Source organism: Hermetia illucens, chromosome 3, assembly GCF_905115235.1.
Source record: "Hermetia illucens chromosome 3, iHerIll2.2.curated.20191125, whole genome shotgun sequence".
NCBI classification, from domain to species: Eukaryota; Metazoa; Arthropoda; class Insecta; order Diptera; family Stratiomyidae; genus Hermetia; species Hermetia illucens.
In genome coordinates this window covers 169,557,390-169,572,111 of record NC_051851.1, presented here as the reverse complement: position 1 = coordinate 169,572,111, position 14,722 = coordinate 169,557,390, and the positions used below count along the sequence as shown (strand labels likewise).

General features: G+C 44.6%; 1 long non-coding RNA gene across 2 annotated transcripts in view; it reads left to right on the top strand.

The window, feature by feature from the left end:
* LOC119651730 overlaps positions 1-14,722 on the top strand; it is a 123,701-nt gene that overhangs the window by 27,788 nt on the left and 81,191 nt on the right. The window contains exon 3 of one of the 2 annotated variants that reach the window (XR_005249485.1): positions 302-476. The exons of the other annotated variant lie outside the window; for it this stretch is intronic. This is a non-coding gene — a long non-coding RNA (uncharacterized LOC119651730). Of the gene's footprint in view, positions 1-301; positions 477-14,722 lie in introns of those variants that run through there. 2 annotated transcript variants of the gene reach the window in all.

Here is a 14,722-nt window from a genome sequence, read left to right as displayed (position 1 = left end):
GAATTACCTGAAAGGCGCATGGACAAAAATCACGATTCGGTGGCTTGGATCCCCTTCCGAAGACAAATAAAACTGAGTAACGTGGCGGCAACCATTAAAAGCTTTTTACAGGGAGTGTTCTGGAATTAATTCATTTTGTCATAAATATTAATTAAAAACTGGACGCATTTTCAAGAATAATTAATTCGACCCGAAATAACAAATGTTCCCGTGGTATTGATATCATATTTCCATCCACATAAATTGAAAACTAATAAATATTTCTCAATAACGACCAATCAATATTCTTTCGTCATCATAGAATGGCTATAAATCAACAAATCAAAAAGCCTTTCAAGCAGTTAGAAACTGAATAGTAACAAAGCGAAATATAAAAGAACACAAGAGACCAAGCGCTTGGAAAAAAACCCTCCGAGTTTCTGACGAACACAAATCTCTTTCAACAATTTCCCATGTTGACTAAGAAAGGCCAACTAGTCACAATTCTTCAATCATAAATGATTGCAAATAGATCAATTAATCATTTTATTTACTTGAAATTGGTGGAAAAGAAGGCGGCAAATAAGACGGAGAAATGAACATGAAAAAAATTAGAAACGGCAACAAAATTATTGTGTATTTGCGTTTTATGCGCAATAGTAATAAATCATAATTTTCTTTTAGTTTGTTGAATGTTGATAACGCAGTTAAAAGTTAGTTTATGTCTGACAATCAAACAATAAAAGGCAATAGGCGGCTGTAAACCAAGTCTTAATGGAACATCACACACTGGGCCGGAGGTACGGAACTTGAGGGGGCTGCAATTGTTTCCATGAATTAATTATAAATTAATCATACAATTTTGCAACCACAATTCTCATTAAATTAGGCAGAAAATTCAAATAAGTACGTCCTTGCAGAAAAGATATTTTTGGAATAGATCATAAAATCATAGCAAGATAAGGGGCTTATCTAAAAACCTCAATAAATTTTCGACGGAACTTTTTAGTCCCGGGTAAAATATATGATCTCCCGTCTGAAGCACCTGATGGACTTTCAACTCACTGATACCTGGTCGCCTCGGTAAGTAAGTATGACTTCACCATGCTACGAAGGGCTATGCCACGCGGACCTCCTAACCCCCAACAAAAAAACACAGCCAAACAAGTGGGACCCCGTACCGCACACAAACTGGTTAATCAGACGGAGCTACATCCCCGAAATACTGAGAGCCAGGTGATTACTCCCAAGAAGGAAAAAGTTGGGACGTCAAGCAGTGGATCCAAGGTCAACATTGGTATACTACGAGGACAACAGCCAACAAACCCCATTGCTCAAAAAGCAGGGATATGCAAAAGCACGTCTGAGATAAATATATCAGACGTCAGGAAGGAGACAGGTGATAAACCTAAAGAAAGCCTGAAGCCAGAAGAGGCTCTTAAGAAGGGTCAGGATAGACCTAAGCCATCTTTATGGGAGCTAAGAAGGCGAGGAGCGGCAGAGATTAGCCTGCATGAAGGGAATGCTCCCAAAAAATCCAAACCTGAACCCAAGAGGGGAGAAAACCCGGGCAGGTCATGGGTGAAGGCAGCAATCTGGAAGCCCGTCATTAGCTATGTTAGTGTGCTCAAGAGCAGTCGACTGCCCATACTGCCAAAAATGTTTCCCGCCCAAATACTCACTTGTGAGGAGCAGGAAACAATCAAAACCTTGTCGTCAAGCATGGATGGATGGACTGCGAAACTTGTGTTTACTTATGAACTACGTGACGGAAGACACCGTAGAGTGGCTTAAGATCATAGTTCCTAAATTGCCAGACTGGGAAGCAGCAGAACTGTCAACATGTGCATGGTGACCGTTTTTCTCCCGAAAGCCGCAACAATAGAGACGGAAAGATCATGAACCTTCTAATCGGTCAGAATGGGGGTCTCCATATGCGATTATTGACAGTCTTCAGAAGCAAGGTGGAGGGATGACCGATCCCTGGAAGCACTCAAATCTCGAAGTTGCCATATCAACTATCGATTTGGCAACATACCTGTGCATAGGGAAAAGCCAGGGAAAGACACCTCAGAGGAAACAACGGGTGAAAAGCATACCGAGGTCCACGAAGAAGTCCCGAAAACCTAGGAAGTCATAGGAAGAACTGGATCAGGCAGGGAAGTAGACCTGCTGTCCAGTGAAGAGTAAAAGCTGGATGGCCTAGACCTAGGACATCTAGGGCTCAGGGGGGATTGTGATGCGCAGGAAAGTGCCATGTCGGAGGAGGAGGGCGATGATAAACGATACGATAGACGATAAAATATAAACCTCCACCATGCGAAAGCGAAATCTGCAGTAATTGCCATGGCACGCTCTAAGGAGGGCATTGGAATAGTGCTGGCTCAGGAGCCCTGGGTGTACCAGGGGCAGATTCGCGGTCTACAAGGAGGAAGCATGCAGGTAATTTGGAACTCCTTTTGTGAAAAACCATGAGCTTGCATAATTCTTAAACGAAATTTAAAATATACATGTCTTTCAGAGTTCCTGGACGGGGACCTTGTGCCTATCCAAGTCTCATTGGAAGCCGGAAGGAGCACTCGAGAGGCAGCCGTGGGTTCTGGATACTTCCCAAGATATGATGTCCGGGCTCCACCGGAACAAGTCGCTAAACTGGTGAAGTACTGTGAGAAGAGGGCGTTACCACTTCTCCTCGAGTGCGATGCCAATACCTATCACGAAGTCTGGGGAAGCAACAACACCAATCGAAGAGGTGAGTACCTGCTTGGATTTATTCTTAGCAATAAGTTAGAAATATGTAACGTAGCGAACACACCAACATTTATGACCAGCACTAGACAGTAGGTACTAGACATAACTCTGGGAAATACTCCAATGAACGGACTGGTCAGGAATTGGAGGGTGTCGGATGAGCCCTCTATGTCTGATCACAGAATAATCCAATTCGACATTGAGGGTAACTCCGAAATAAGTAGACTAATAAGGAATCCCAGAAGAACGGATGGAAGTCCAATGCAACGCACCTGAGCAACAACATGGCCCACCTTCAATGGGGCGGTGACATCAGGAGCAAACTGGAACTAGAAACAGTGGTGGAAAACTTCAACACGATTGCCATTGACACTTATGAGGCCCGGCTAAGACAATTAAGTCGTCAAGCGATGAACCATGGTGGAACGGGAACCTGGCCTAAATGAAAATAGAGGTACGAAAACCGGGGGCTGGTCGACGTACAAAAATGCATCGACTGTGTATAGCAACGCGATCAGGGAAGCAAAACGGAATTGCTTCAGGGAATACTGTGAAGGGATCGAACAGATCACAGAAGCAACCAGACTTAACAAGGATGTTTGTTTGAAGAAGGAAGATGGGACATTTACCAAGAATGAGGAGGACAGAGTACGCCTGCTGATAACCAGTTTTCACTTCGATAAGAAGTCTGAAATACGTTGGAATGGCAAGGCAAACTGGGAGAGCGTGGCTGTGACGGATTAAATCACAACTGATTATTTGGTAGACTGACCGATCCCTCACAGCAATGTGCGAAAATTTATATTGTTCATTCATCACCCAGGTCTGACCACGACTTTAACGGTAATGTGTTGAAACAGTTGCAACCTAGGTCTAAGAAGAACCCAAGTGAGACGGTTGTTGAGCGAAAAAACTGAACACTACCAGCTTCAGTCGATTACTAACGAGACTTGATGCCTATCGATCACGCTGTTCCACGGAAGCAGCGAAGACGGAAGAAATCATGTAGGCCCTTTTTTCTTACTACCCCCTCCAAAATGTCGTTGTCGATTGCAGGGTTAGCACGAAAGAATTCCCACTCTTCACTATAAAGAAACTGGAAGACGCGGTCTTCTTCATGAAAGGCAAAAATGCCCCGGGACCGAACGGTATTCCCAACGAAGAGCGAAAACCTGTATCAAAGTATAAGCCGGACTTCATGTTTAACAGCGAGGTGTTTTTCCCTCTCATTGGAAGGTTGAGAGACTTGTGTTGATAAGCAAAGACAAAGGCAACCCCGAGACACCGTCAGCGTACCGTCCTCTCAGTATATTGGACACAGCAGGGATGACAAGCTCATCATCCCAAAAATAATACATACTGCGCAAGATTACTCACCAAAACAACGTGGTTTTAGACTTACTGAGGAAGTGGTCCAAGCCGTGAGACTGTGTGCCTCAGTCACCATTGTCGGTGAATGATGATCCTTGTGACGCTAGATGTAAGAAATCCCTTCAATTTAGCGAGATGGTTCCACATAATTCAGGTGTTGAAAAATTATTTCCGCATTCCTTTTGGGAATATTGAGAGACAGCATGGAGGAGTTCGGCCTGCCCTACAAGAGAGCGGACACACGGATGATGTTCCAGTACTGGTTGCCACACGTACTATTGAACACCCTCAGCGCACATTGGGAATGGTGATGTGATCGTTCAGCAGATGGATGACTGGACTAACGCTCCCTAGCACTAGAGGAATCCAAAGTGGTCGTCCTAACCAAAGAGACACCCCCTTAATACGGAGATATGTCGCAAGTACCTATCGCAAATACAAGGGCGCGGGACTTTGCGAGTTGCGTCCGCTTATCATACCGTGCCAGAACTAGCAGCAATGGTGATAGCAGGAGTTATTCCAATAGCTTTCCGTATTGCTGATCGAAGGTCCCTATACCGCTTGTAAAGAGAGAACCGTATGACAACAATCGTGGAATAGATGAATCGCGTATCGCATCAAAGACATGTGTTAGTGTATATAGAATTGTATTCAGCAATGACTTTTGGAATTCAGAAATGGCCTAAGGACCCTTCGAGTTGACAAGAATCAACCACGTTGGCTCAACTAACCCAAAACATAAGAGATTGGAGAAATTTAAAGTTAGGATAGCCCTACAGAGTGTTTCCACCATACGCGTTTACCGGGCTCCGTACTAGCCAGCCTCGAAACTACGGGAAAACGTCCTCCTGACAAAGCTTTGACGAGTCCTTCTATTTGATCCTTAAGACCGCACCAAAACCTGAAATACAACACGGGAACGTCGCGCGACATTACGTTAAGATAAAAGCGCAAATTCATTATAAAAAGGGGAAGTAAAGAAAAATTATCCCGGCTCGACCGCAAAACACGGAAGTCGAGAACTCAAGGGCCGAATGCCGTGATCGAGAGCGATGATCCACAACGAATCACATCCTGACTTAATGCTTCTCCTGCTTCAGATTTTAGGAAGTGGCGGCCTTTGTGGTTCTTAGCCTATGTTGGCATCCTCCGGCGATAATTAATTAGGATGTCCCTATTGTTTCGAGAATTTATGGTATATCTTGCAGTTACAATTGGCGCCCAAATAGTAGCATATCTCTGTTAGGTTCCGGACCATAGGTTCGTTCGGTTTTATTTAAATGAAACTGAGGAGGGAGCCTCCTCAATTTCGTTTTGGTTAGAGGTATATTATACGATCGATTTGAGCTACCCCCAGACTGAAGACACTAAACAAGAGTTCTCTCACATGTATTTCCCGGCTCGAGGACGAATCTTTGGTATGGCAAAGGTGAGGTCGCCTAGAACTTAGCGCTCTTTCCTAGTGGCCAAATTCGCTACCGCCCCCTTGATCATTCCTCTGTTCTCATCAGCCGAGCTAGCTATGATATCCGACCTTATGCGAATGCCCTACTCTTGGTTGTACCAGTCTAAGGACTGATTGATATCGGAGCCACGGCACCGGCCACCGGAATTTACGTGGAGAATAATTGACGATAATTGCCAGAAATGGAAGAGATTTTGCATTGATTTGACGGCAGTCGACGGAACCAGCCATTCCGTAAATAGGCAGTATCGGTTAGCGTCACGTTTTGGAGTTGCGTGGAATCGATGTTGTTACATCAACATTGAATATCTAGTGCAGCAAATTTCATAGGTACGAGGGTTGGACGCATTGCAGCACATCGATCCTGATAAAGTACGTGCGATTTTCCAGAAGGTTGGCTTGATCCGGGCAATCTAGCCGGTATTTTTGCTCTTGGCTCCAAATTGAGTCTTTAGGGTTTTCGGACTAGATCCACTCTTTTGGTTGACCACAACCAATTAGGACAGTGACGAGGTCATCCAACAATCCCATAAGTCATTAAAATTCCCGAGTTTACACGCAAGACATTCCAGATCTACTGTGCCTATCGATTAATGTCATCCATCCTATCGCTCTCTATGGTTCTGAGTGTTGGTCGACTATAAAAAACAAAGAATGGTGTCTTGCGATAATGGAGACGAAGATGTTGCATTGGATTCGTGGCGTGACACGATATGGAGTTACACCGATCGTGGAAAAACTGCGTCTTCGATGGTATGGTCACGCAATTCGCGGTAACGGGATTTCACACGCCAAGATTGATCTGAATATCGAAGTCGATGGTAAATGACCAAAAGGCAGGCAGAAACAACGGTGGCTTGATATGCTGCATGGGGATTTAAAAGCCTCGAGATTGCATCTGGATCAGGCATTTGATAGAGCCAAATGAGAAAACCGATCATGACGAGCCGACCCCGCTTGCGAACGGGACAAAGGCTCAAGAAAAAGACGGAAGTCACTGTCGACTGATCATTGGGAATGAATCCGTATATCGGACTTAACGAGAGAGAATCCTTTGTTGACTTTTGGGACGTATACAAACTTATGTGATGGCTGTAAGAATCACTGCGGAAAATTGAATTAGTGGAGATCCTGCGGCGGAGTTTGAGGCTCAAGTTACATGAGTAGGTGAGCAAATTAGAGAATCAGCAGAAACCTTTAGCCGTGGGGCCGATCTCTCAAAAAAAGCCGTGATTTCCTCAAGCTACAATGTCCACTGCGTGCTCTGTAAAAAGACTTGGAGAGCACGTTTACCAGGGTGCATAGGTCGAAGAGGGCAGAGTCGTCATTCAAATCATAATCGCTCCTATCAGCCGATCATCGAAATGAAGCGGATTTATTCTTCAACCTTGAACTACATGGGCTTTACACCACCATGGATAGTTTCATGAAAACCGACACTGTCGGGTCAAAATAGCTGAAGACACACGAAACAAAGCTTTTCACCCTCCACTTGCGTCAGTTTTAATGACGAAAAATGAGCACTATCACTCCGCTATCAGACTTTACGGGGATCTCATACCGTGAGCAGGTCTCGGGACTGATTAAAACCGGAGCCACTGTAAATTATTTGGGTTCGAAATTTGCGTGGAGAATAATCGACAGGGGTCAATACAGATTTAAAAATTTCGCAATGATATCATTATAGCAGACGGAACTAGCCACACAAGTGAACAGAGAATGCCGTTTTGTGAATGGGCGGATTCGATGTGGTCATCGAGGTCGAGCCTCTCCAGCCTTGGGCAGAACATTGTTATTCTCACCGACAGCCAAGCAGCGATCAAGGCACTTAGGTCGACCCAGGTGAACTCTAAACTGATATGGGAATGCCTTGACAGACTGAATATGCTCGGCTCGTTCAACAAAGTCGGGCTACTCTGGGTTCCAGGCCATGTTGGGTTGGAAGGCAATGAGGCGGCGGACGAATTGGCCAAGAAGGGAGCATGAACGCCTCTGCACGAGTCAGAATCGGAAACGGGTTCATCGCTATGACATTAAAAAATGAAGAGGAATAGTTGGGAGAACTATACTGGGCGTTCCTACTAGGAATGGAGCAGTCCAGGGTGCTTGTTAGAGGATACGAACCCAAGCGCTCAAATGATTGCTTGAACCTTATCAAAAAGAACCTCCGAGTCATGGTGGGAATCCTCACTGGTCACTGTCGGCTAAACTATCACCTAGGGAAGCTAGGGACACTGCCAGCAGGTTCTGTGTGGAGTGTGATGAAACCTCTATACACGTTTTGGGACAGTGTCCGGCACTTGAGTAAAGTAGGTCGAGGCATCTGGGAGAATACTGAATACAAGATGCAAAGTTGAAAAATCTGGAAGTAGGTTAGCATAACCAGTAAAGGGGGACAATAGTTCTTTAAGCACGCGGTGCGACTTCCCCTTAAAAGAATAATAATTCAACTGACTGTCAACTTTTAAGCCTCTCCTTCCAGTATCTCATTTCCCGTCATAGCATTCCTCACTTTATCAAACCGATTCAATGACAATTCCCTTTTAATTTTCTTGTTCTTCTAGTGGCAGCTTGATTCAATTTATCATACTCCTTGAAACGTGATCGTCAATTACACGTTGGCTCTCCTTTCAAACACACCCAGCCAACATCAATTTAACTTTTTGCACAGTCATCTCTTCAATTTGGTTGGGCTGTTTAAAATTTGTGTATCTTGTATCTTTCGAAATGGAATCGATTCATCAATTTATCAAAGATCTTACCGCACAAGATGACATGCACTGGAGATCGCTCTTGGCAGTTGCAAGTCATTCTTTTAGCGTGTGTCGAATAGTGTTTGGAATGGTACTCCGTGGATAATGCAAGGGGAGGGGGAGTTGTTTTTTACAGAGAATCTTTACTGATTACCCGTTTCATATAGGGATAGTCCCTCCAGATATGCAGTTTTTTTTTTCATCCCACTCCGGATGGTTAGGGCTCAAATTCAGAGCCAATGAAACATTGAAGCAAGCTTGGGATCAACTCCAAGTGCTGCGGACGAAACTCTCTATTGAAATTGTTCACCCTGTGTCTCCCCTGGAAAGCAGAACTCCATCCAGATGAAAAGCTCAATAAACATTTCACTGAGATGAAAAACACCATGATATATGTTTGAAATTAAAGAAAACAAAAACCAGCAAAAGATTAAATATTGCCTGGTTCGCGTGTAGATGGATGAGAGATGTGGGGTCGTATCTAGCCGCGCCGCCACCGCCACTGCTGACATCCAGGCCATTATAAATTCGCTTTGATTAAACCGTCACTTTTCTTCATTTATTTTGACATATGCTGACGATTGGCCTTTATGTTGGCCCCTGTCTGATGTTGTTGTTCTACGTGTCTATGAAGAAATTGACAAAGATGATGATCGCAATGATGATGATGATGATGATGAAAATGACGATGATGAAGATGGCGATGACGGTTGTTAGCGGAGATCTCCTACATTTAAGATACAGACTGGCCCATGCCAGTTTCAAGCTAGCATGCCGGCATCGAGCCTTTTGATTGAGGCCGACTCCGACTCCGTATCGAATGAGCTCCACAGTTGTATCTATGTTATACGGAGAATTGTTAAGATACTTGTTGAATCTGTCCGATCGGTTGTTGGACGCGGTCTGGTCGTCTCTCTTGTTTGTATCATTTATGCGAGATATGAAATGTGATTATTATCATGTCAGCGCTTCAAGTGGTGTTTAGTGACCCCAAGAGGTTGACTAGTTGATTGGCCCCTTAATGGCAGATATATGATGTGAATAGATTAAATGTACACACATGCAGTATTGTTATGACGAGTGTTTGCATGACGATATATTTGATATATTTGCAATTAGTTAAATTGATTTCGCAAATATGACTCTGGACTGTACTCCTTGAGGTTCCATTGGAAGCGGCCTGCGAGCTGCGAGATTTGAGGTACTTTCTCCACAGCTTAGTAAATTGAGTTGTTCTCGTTCGATATACCACAGCCAATATCCATCATTCATACTCAGTACTCGATAAAAATTCACTCGTCAACAATTGAAAGTGTAAAACTTTCATAGAAAAGCAACTTTCGATTGCAATAATTACCTTTAAAAGGTAGAGAGACAACCCACATTGGGCGCCAAAATTGAATGTTAGCTTTACGAACGGTATTAGATGTACAAAACTTTCCCGATGTTTTATGTCGACATTTCTCCAGGAAAAACGTTTAGGTGTTCCTCTTGGGTAGCCAAAATTGCACCTTTCTTCATGGGGGTTATGGTCTAACAAGGCAAAAGTCAGTCTTCTTCCTCTTTTTCATCAGTCTTTGTCCCGTTCACAAGCGGGGTCGGCTCATCCTGATCGGTTCCACCATTAGGCTCCATCGAATACCTGATCTGGGTGCAATCTCGAGGCTTTTAAATCCCCATGCAGCGTATCAAGCCACCGTTGTTTCGACCTGCCTTTTGGTCGTTCACCATCGACTTCGATGTTCAGACCAATTCTGGCAAGCGAATTACTATCAGCACAAATCGCGTGACCATACCATCGAAGACGCCTCTCTCGCAATTTTTCCACGATTGTCGCGGATGTGATCAAAACGTGTCACGCCACTAGTCCAACGCAACATCTTCGTCTCCATTACCGCAAGACGCCGTTCATTGTCTTTTATAGTCGGTCATCACTCAGAACCATAGGGGGCGACAGGACGGACCACATTGCGGTAAGTTTTAGATTTGGAAAGTTCGTTGATACGTCGATCAAAAAGAAAACCAGTTATGCAACGCCACTTCATCCAGGTTGCGTTAACGCGTTGAGCAATTTCATAATGCAGTTCTCCATTGACTGATAGCATTGTCCCGAGTTATTTAAATCGCTCAGTTCTGGGCAGATCACTGCCGCTGACAGTTAGTGCTACTACCAAAGGCTGGGAAACCTCCAGGTGAGCCAACCTCCTACAGACCTATTTGTCTTTTGGACACTGTGGGCAAAATGCTAGAGCGAGAATTCTACAATAGATTACTCCCGGTTGTTGAGAGTCAGGCAGGCATCTCAGATCGACAGTATGGGTTCCGTAAAGCCAGATCAACCATTGATGCCATCAAAATGGTGGTGGGTTACGCCGACGATATAGCGCTGGTTGTAGTCGCAAGGATCAGTGTTGTTGGCTAGGGAGTTGTGGTCTGATACTTACGGAGGAAAAAACGAAAACAGTCCTTATCACCAAGGGTCGGAAAAGAAAATGTGCCCGTATTCATCAAATACTTGGGAGTGATGATAGCCGTGTAGCTCAGCTATAACCAACACGTGCCGTATGCTTATGACAAAACATCCACTGCAAGTATGACCCTGGCAAAGATGATATCGAACGTGGGAGGGCCATGACATGCTTCCAGGTTTCCTACAGCTAGAGTAGTTAGCTCGATCCTGCTCTATGGAGTTTTGGGAAAGGCATTGTAGGTCACATTTAACGCTAACAAACTAAGTGCTGTCTACAGAAGAACAGCCCTAAGGGTATGCTCGGCATTCGGAACTGTCTCCGATAATGCAGCATTCGTCATCTCGATATAGAGGATATCACCAATACCTGTTCAGATTTAAACTAAATATCTCACCCGGTTGTCCAAACTGCAATGCAGTCCCAAAGGACCCAAAGGACATATCCTTCCACTGTCCAAGATTTGCGGAAGAAAGGAAGAACCTAGAGGAAACTCTAGGAGAGTTGCTCGTACCCAGAAAATCTGGTGCGAAGAATGCTACCATGTCAGTAAGACTAGGATGCGATCACCTTCATGGTCGCATTTATCCAGAGCAAACTTCGAAAGGCAGAGGAGACTAGAAAGCCGGGGTTACGTACGTCGCGTAGAGACGAAAGGTGACCAAGCTAAGGAGAGCTAACCCAAAGAACCCAGAACACATATTCTTCCGATGTCCTAGATTCTAGGAAAAAATGAGGAACCTATAGGAAATTCTAGGTGAAGTGTTATCACCAGAAAATTTTGTCCGGAGAATGGTAGCTTTCCAGGGGGGTTGAGATGCAATTAATTCCATGATCGCAGCCATCTAGGATAAACTGAAAACCAGAAGAAGTAAAGAAAGCGCGGTAATGAACCCCGCCGGTAGACGAAAGGAAACCTAGCTAAAGTAAGCTAACTCAGATCCCTTGATGTAATACCTAAGGGTTGTTTAACGGAGTAGGAGGGAGTCGATGGTGGTTTTAGCGATTAAGAATCCTATACTCTGGCGTGTCCAGGCCAGATTTCCTCCACGGAACAACGATTTTAATAAGCTTCTGCTTTACTCAAAACCTTCAAAATGACTCGCAGGATATAGATATGCTCAATATTGCAGGATCCAGAGTGGAAACCAGACTGCTCTAGATCAATTTAGCTTTCAAAATGTTCTTTGACGCGTTTCCGAATAATTTTAACTATCACCTTTATGACGGCGAGAAGCACGCAGATATCCATGCAACCGCACTCAACTTGGATGCCGGAATCTTAAAATCATACCGTTCATCCCCTTCTAACGCTGCCGATCTTAGATTCACAGTAGTCACGCATGAGTAGAAGAAGCAGTTCTGCAGACACAGCCGAAGGGTACAAACTCCTTGCCCTGTTATCGAGAATGAGGAGTCTACCACACACCTCCGTCAAGAGACTTCTGACATCCAGCAATTTCTTGTGTGATGCGGTACACGGTAGCGAAACCAAAATGCTTCCCGGTAACCTCTGTTTCTTTGACCAATGTAATAATGAACTACCCTTTGTCACGGGACATACTACACTTCTCTTCCAGAGATTCTCCATTGTAGTGGAGCTCAAGCGCATCAGACTTGACTTTAATTGCAATAAGAGCCTTCAGTTTCAGGAATGCCCCGTCATCACTGAAAAGGATCTAGCGGAAACAGTCTTGCCCGTGAAGAACAATCACCAGGACCGAATGGTATTCCCAGTGGAGTGTCGAAGCTTGGGTGTTGCTCGACGCATTCAACGCATGTTTGAAAACAAGCGTTTTTCTTTCCTGCTGGAAGGTTGTCAGACTTGTGCTGATAAGCAAGGACAAAGCGTTCCCGACGTGCCGTCAGCGTATTACCCTCTCAGTATGTTGGAAGCAGCGGGGAAGCTCCTCAAGAAGCTTATCAAGCCAACACTGACTGACACAAACCGTGCTGCGGGAGACTACTCACCAACACAATATGATTTTAGAGCGGGGCGATCCACAATTCATACCTTTGGGAAGGTGGTCCAAGCGGTGAAATTCGCTGAGACATATAGTCGCCACTGTCAATGAATGATCCGTCATGTAATCCCAGATGCAAGAAACGCCTCCAGTTCTGCGAAGTGGTGCCACGTAATTGAACCACTGGAAAATCATTTCCATACTTCAGGCTACCTATTGTGGATATTGAGGGACTATTTAAAGGACCGGATCCTCTACAAGCCCCGGGAAGGACAACGCAGAATGAAGATCACATTGAAAGCGGCTCGGGGACCTATCCTTGGTCCGGACCTTTGGAACGCTTTATAAGTACTCTTTTAAGACTGAAAATGCCTGATGAATCGCATCTGGTCGGATCCTAGATGATATCGCGGAACTGGTTACCACACGCACGGTTGAGCAAACTCAGCGTGCATTGGGAATGGTGGTGCAGCGGGCGGCAGATGAATGGCTGAACATGAACATCATAGCTCTGCAGAAAACCGAAGTTGTTCTGCTGACCAAGGCCGGCTAATTTCCAATGTCGAAGGTGCTTTATCCAGCAAGGTACCGCATGCGCCTAGTGCAAGTACTAAGGCGAGGAGCTCTGACAGTTGCGTCCATCTATCATATGAGTTTTGGAGCCAGCATCAATGGCGATAGCAGAAGTTATTCCGACCCCTTTCCATGCTGCCGAGCGGAGGTTTATATAACTCAGAAAAGGCGAGGGAAATGAGGAAGTCATCGCTTATGAAGAGAGAGCGCGTACCCTCTGCGTAAGGCAGTAATCTTGGGAAAGGGAATCGAGAGGTTGATGGATTGCGCATTGCATAAAGGACTTGCGACCGTGGTTCAATCGGAAGCGCGGTGAGATTGACTACTGGCCAACCCATGTGTTCAGTGGACATGGGTATTTTCAATCGTAGCTGCATACAATCGGGAAATCAGGATCCTCCGACTGTACTTATTGCAAGGACATGATAAATAATGCCTGGCAAACCTTTTCCTTCTACAGAAAATGGGGTTCCCGTCGCCATCCCCTCTCGATGGAAGGGTGTCTTACGTCCCCGCACATAGTAATTGAGGCATGCCGCAAAGGTAGATAGGAAAGGTGGCAGTATAGCTGAGGCTCCCTAAATTCTCGGGGTTCGCTCCTATACTGAATAGGGCTGTCCTGAGGTAATGTGTTAAAAGGTTCCTGGTTCGACTCCTAGTCACTGCAAGGGTGGAGTCATTGTCGCACCAAATGGGCTATGTGCCTAATGGTGGTACGTCGGGATGTTCCTTTTTACTTTTTCGTCGTTATCTTCCAAGCTTTCCAAATAGCTTTCCCTTTCGAGGATTGGTTGGATCTACAGCTTTTATTTCATACGGAGCGCAAATGGAAACATAATGTTTGACGATAATAAATTTCCATCTATTATGGTTACTTCCTTTAGGGTCCTTGTTTCGTACATTGGCCGTATAATTTTCTGGTAAAGTTCCGCTAATATTTCTCGGGAAAAATTAAGCTGTTAACTTCAGCCAACAAAGCCGGCACGCTTGTAAATTTTGAACTACTTATTTAGCTCGGCTTTTCAAGACAAGATAAAAGATCTCAACCTGAAAATATTTAACAAACAACAGGAAGCATTTAATTAACAAACCCCAAAGCCGCAATGCAAGTCTTATGCATATTTACCATTTACTGAGAAAGGCCCGATCACAAATCCAAACACCATATTTCACTTGCATTCACCGATATCTCCCATGTTTGCCGAGAACTAAATAGGGTCATAAAATCGGTATTCCATTCTGGTCTCCTCTGCTGTATTTCCGCCTGCTTTGATTACTCAAGACTAAATCCTCTTCTCCGTACTTTGCTAATATTTCGTTTCAAAACACTTTCATATTTATTGCAGCAAATATTTCCAGAGATTATCGCACCAAAAAGTGTTTTACAATAAGCGGAAG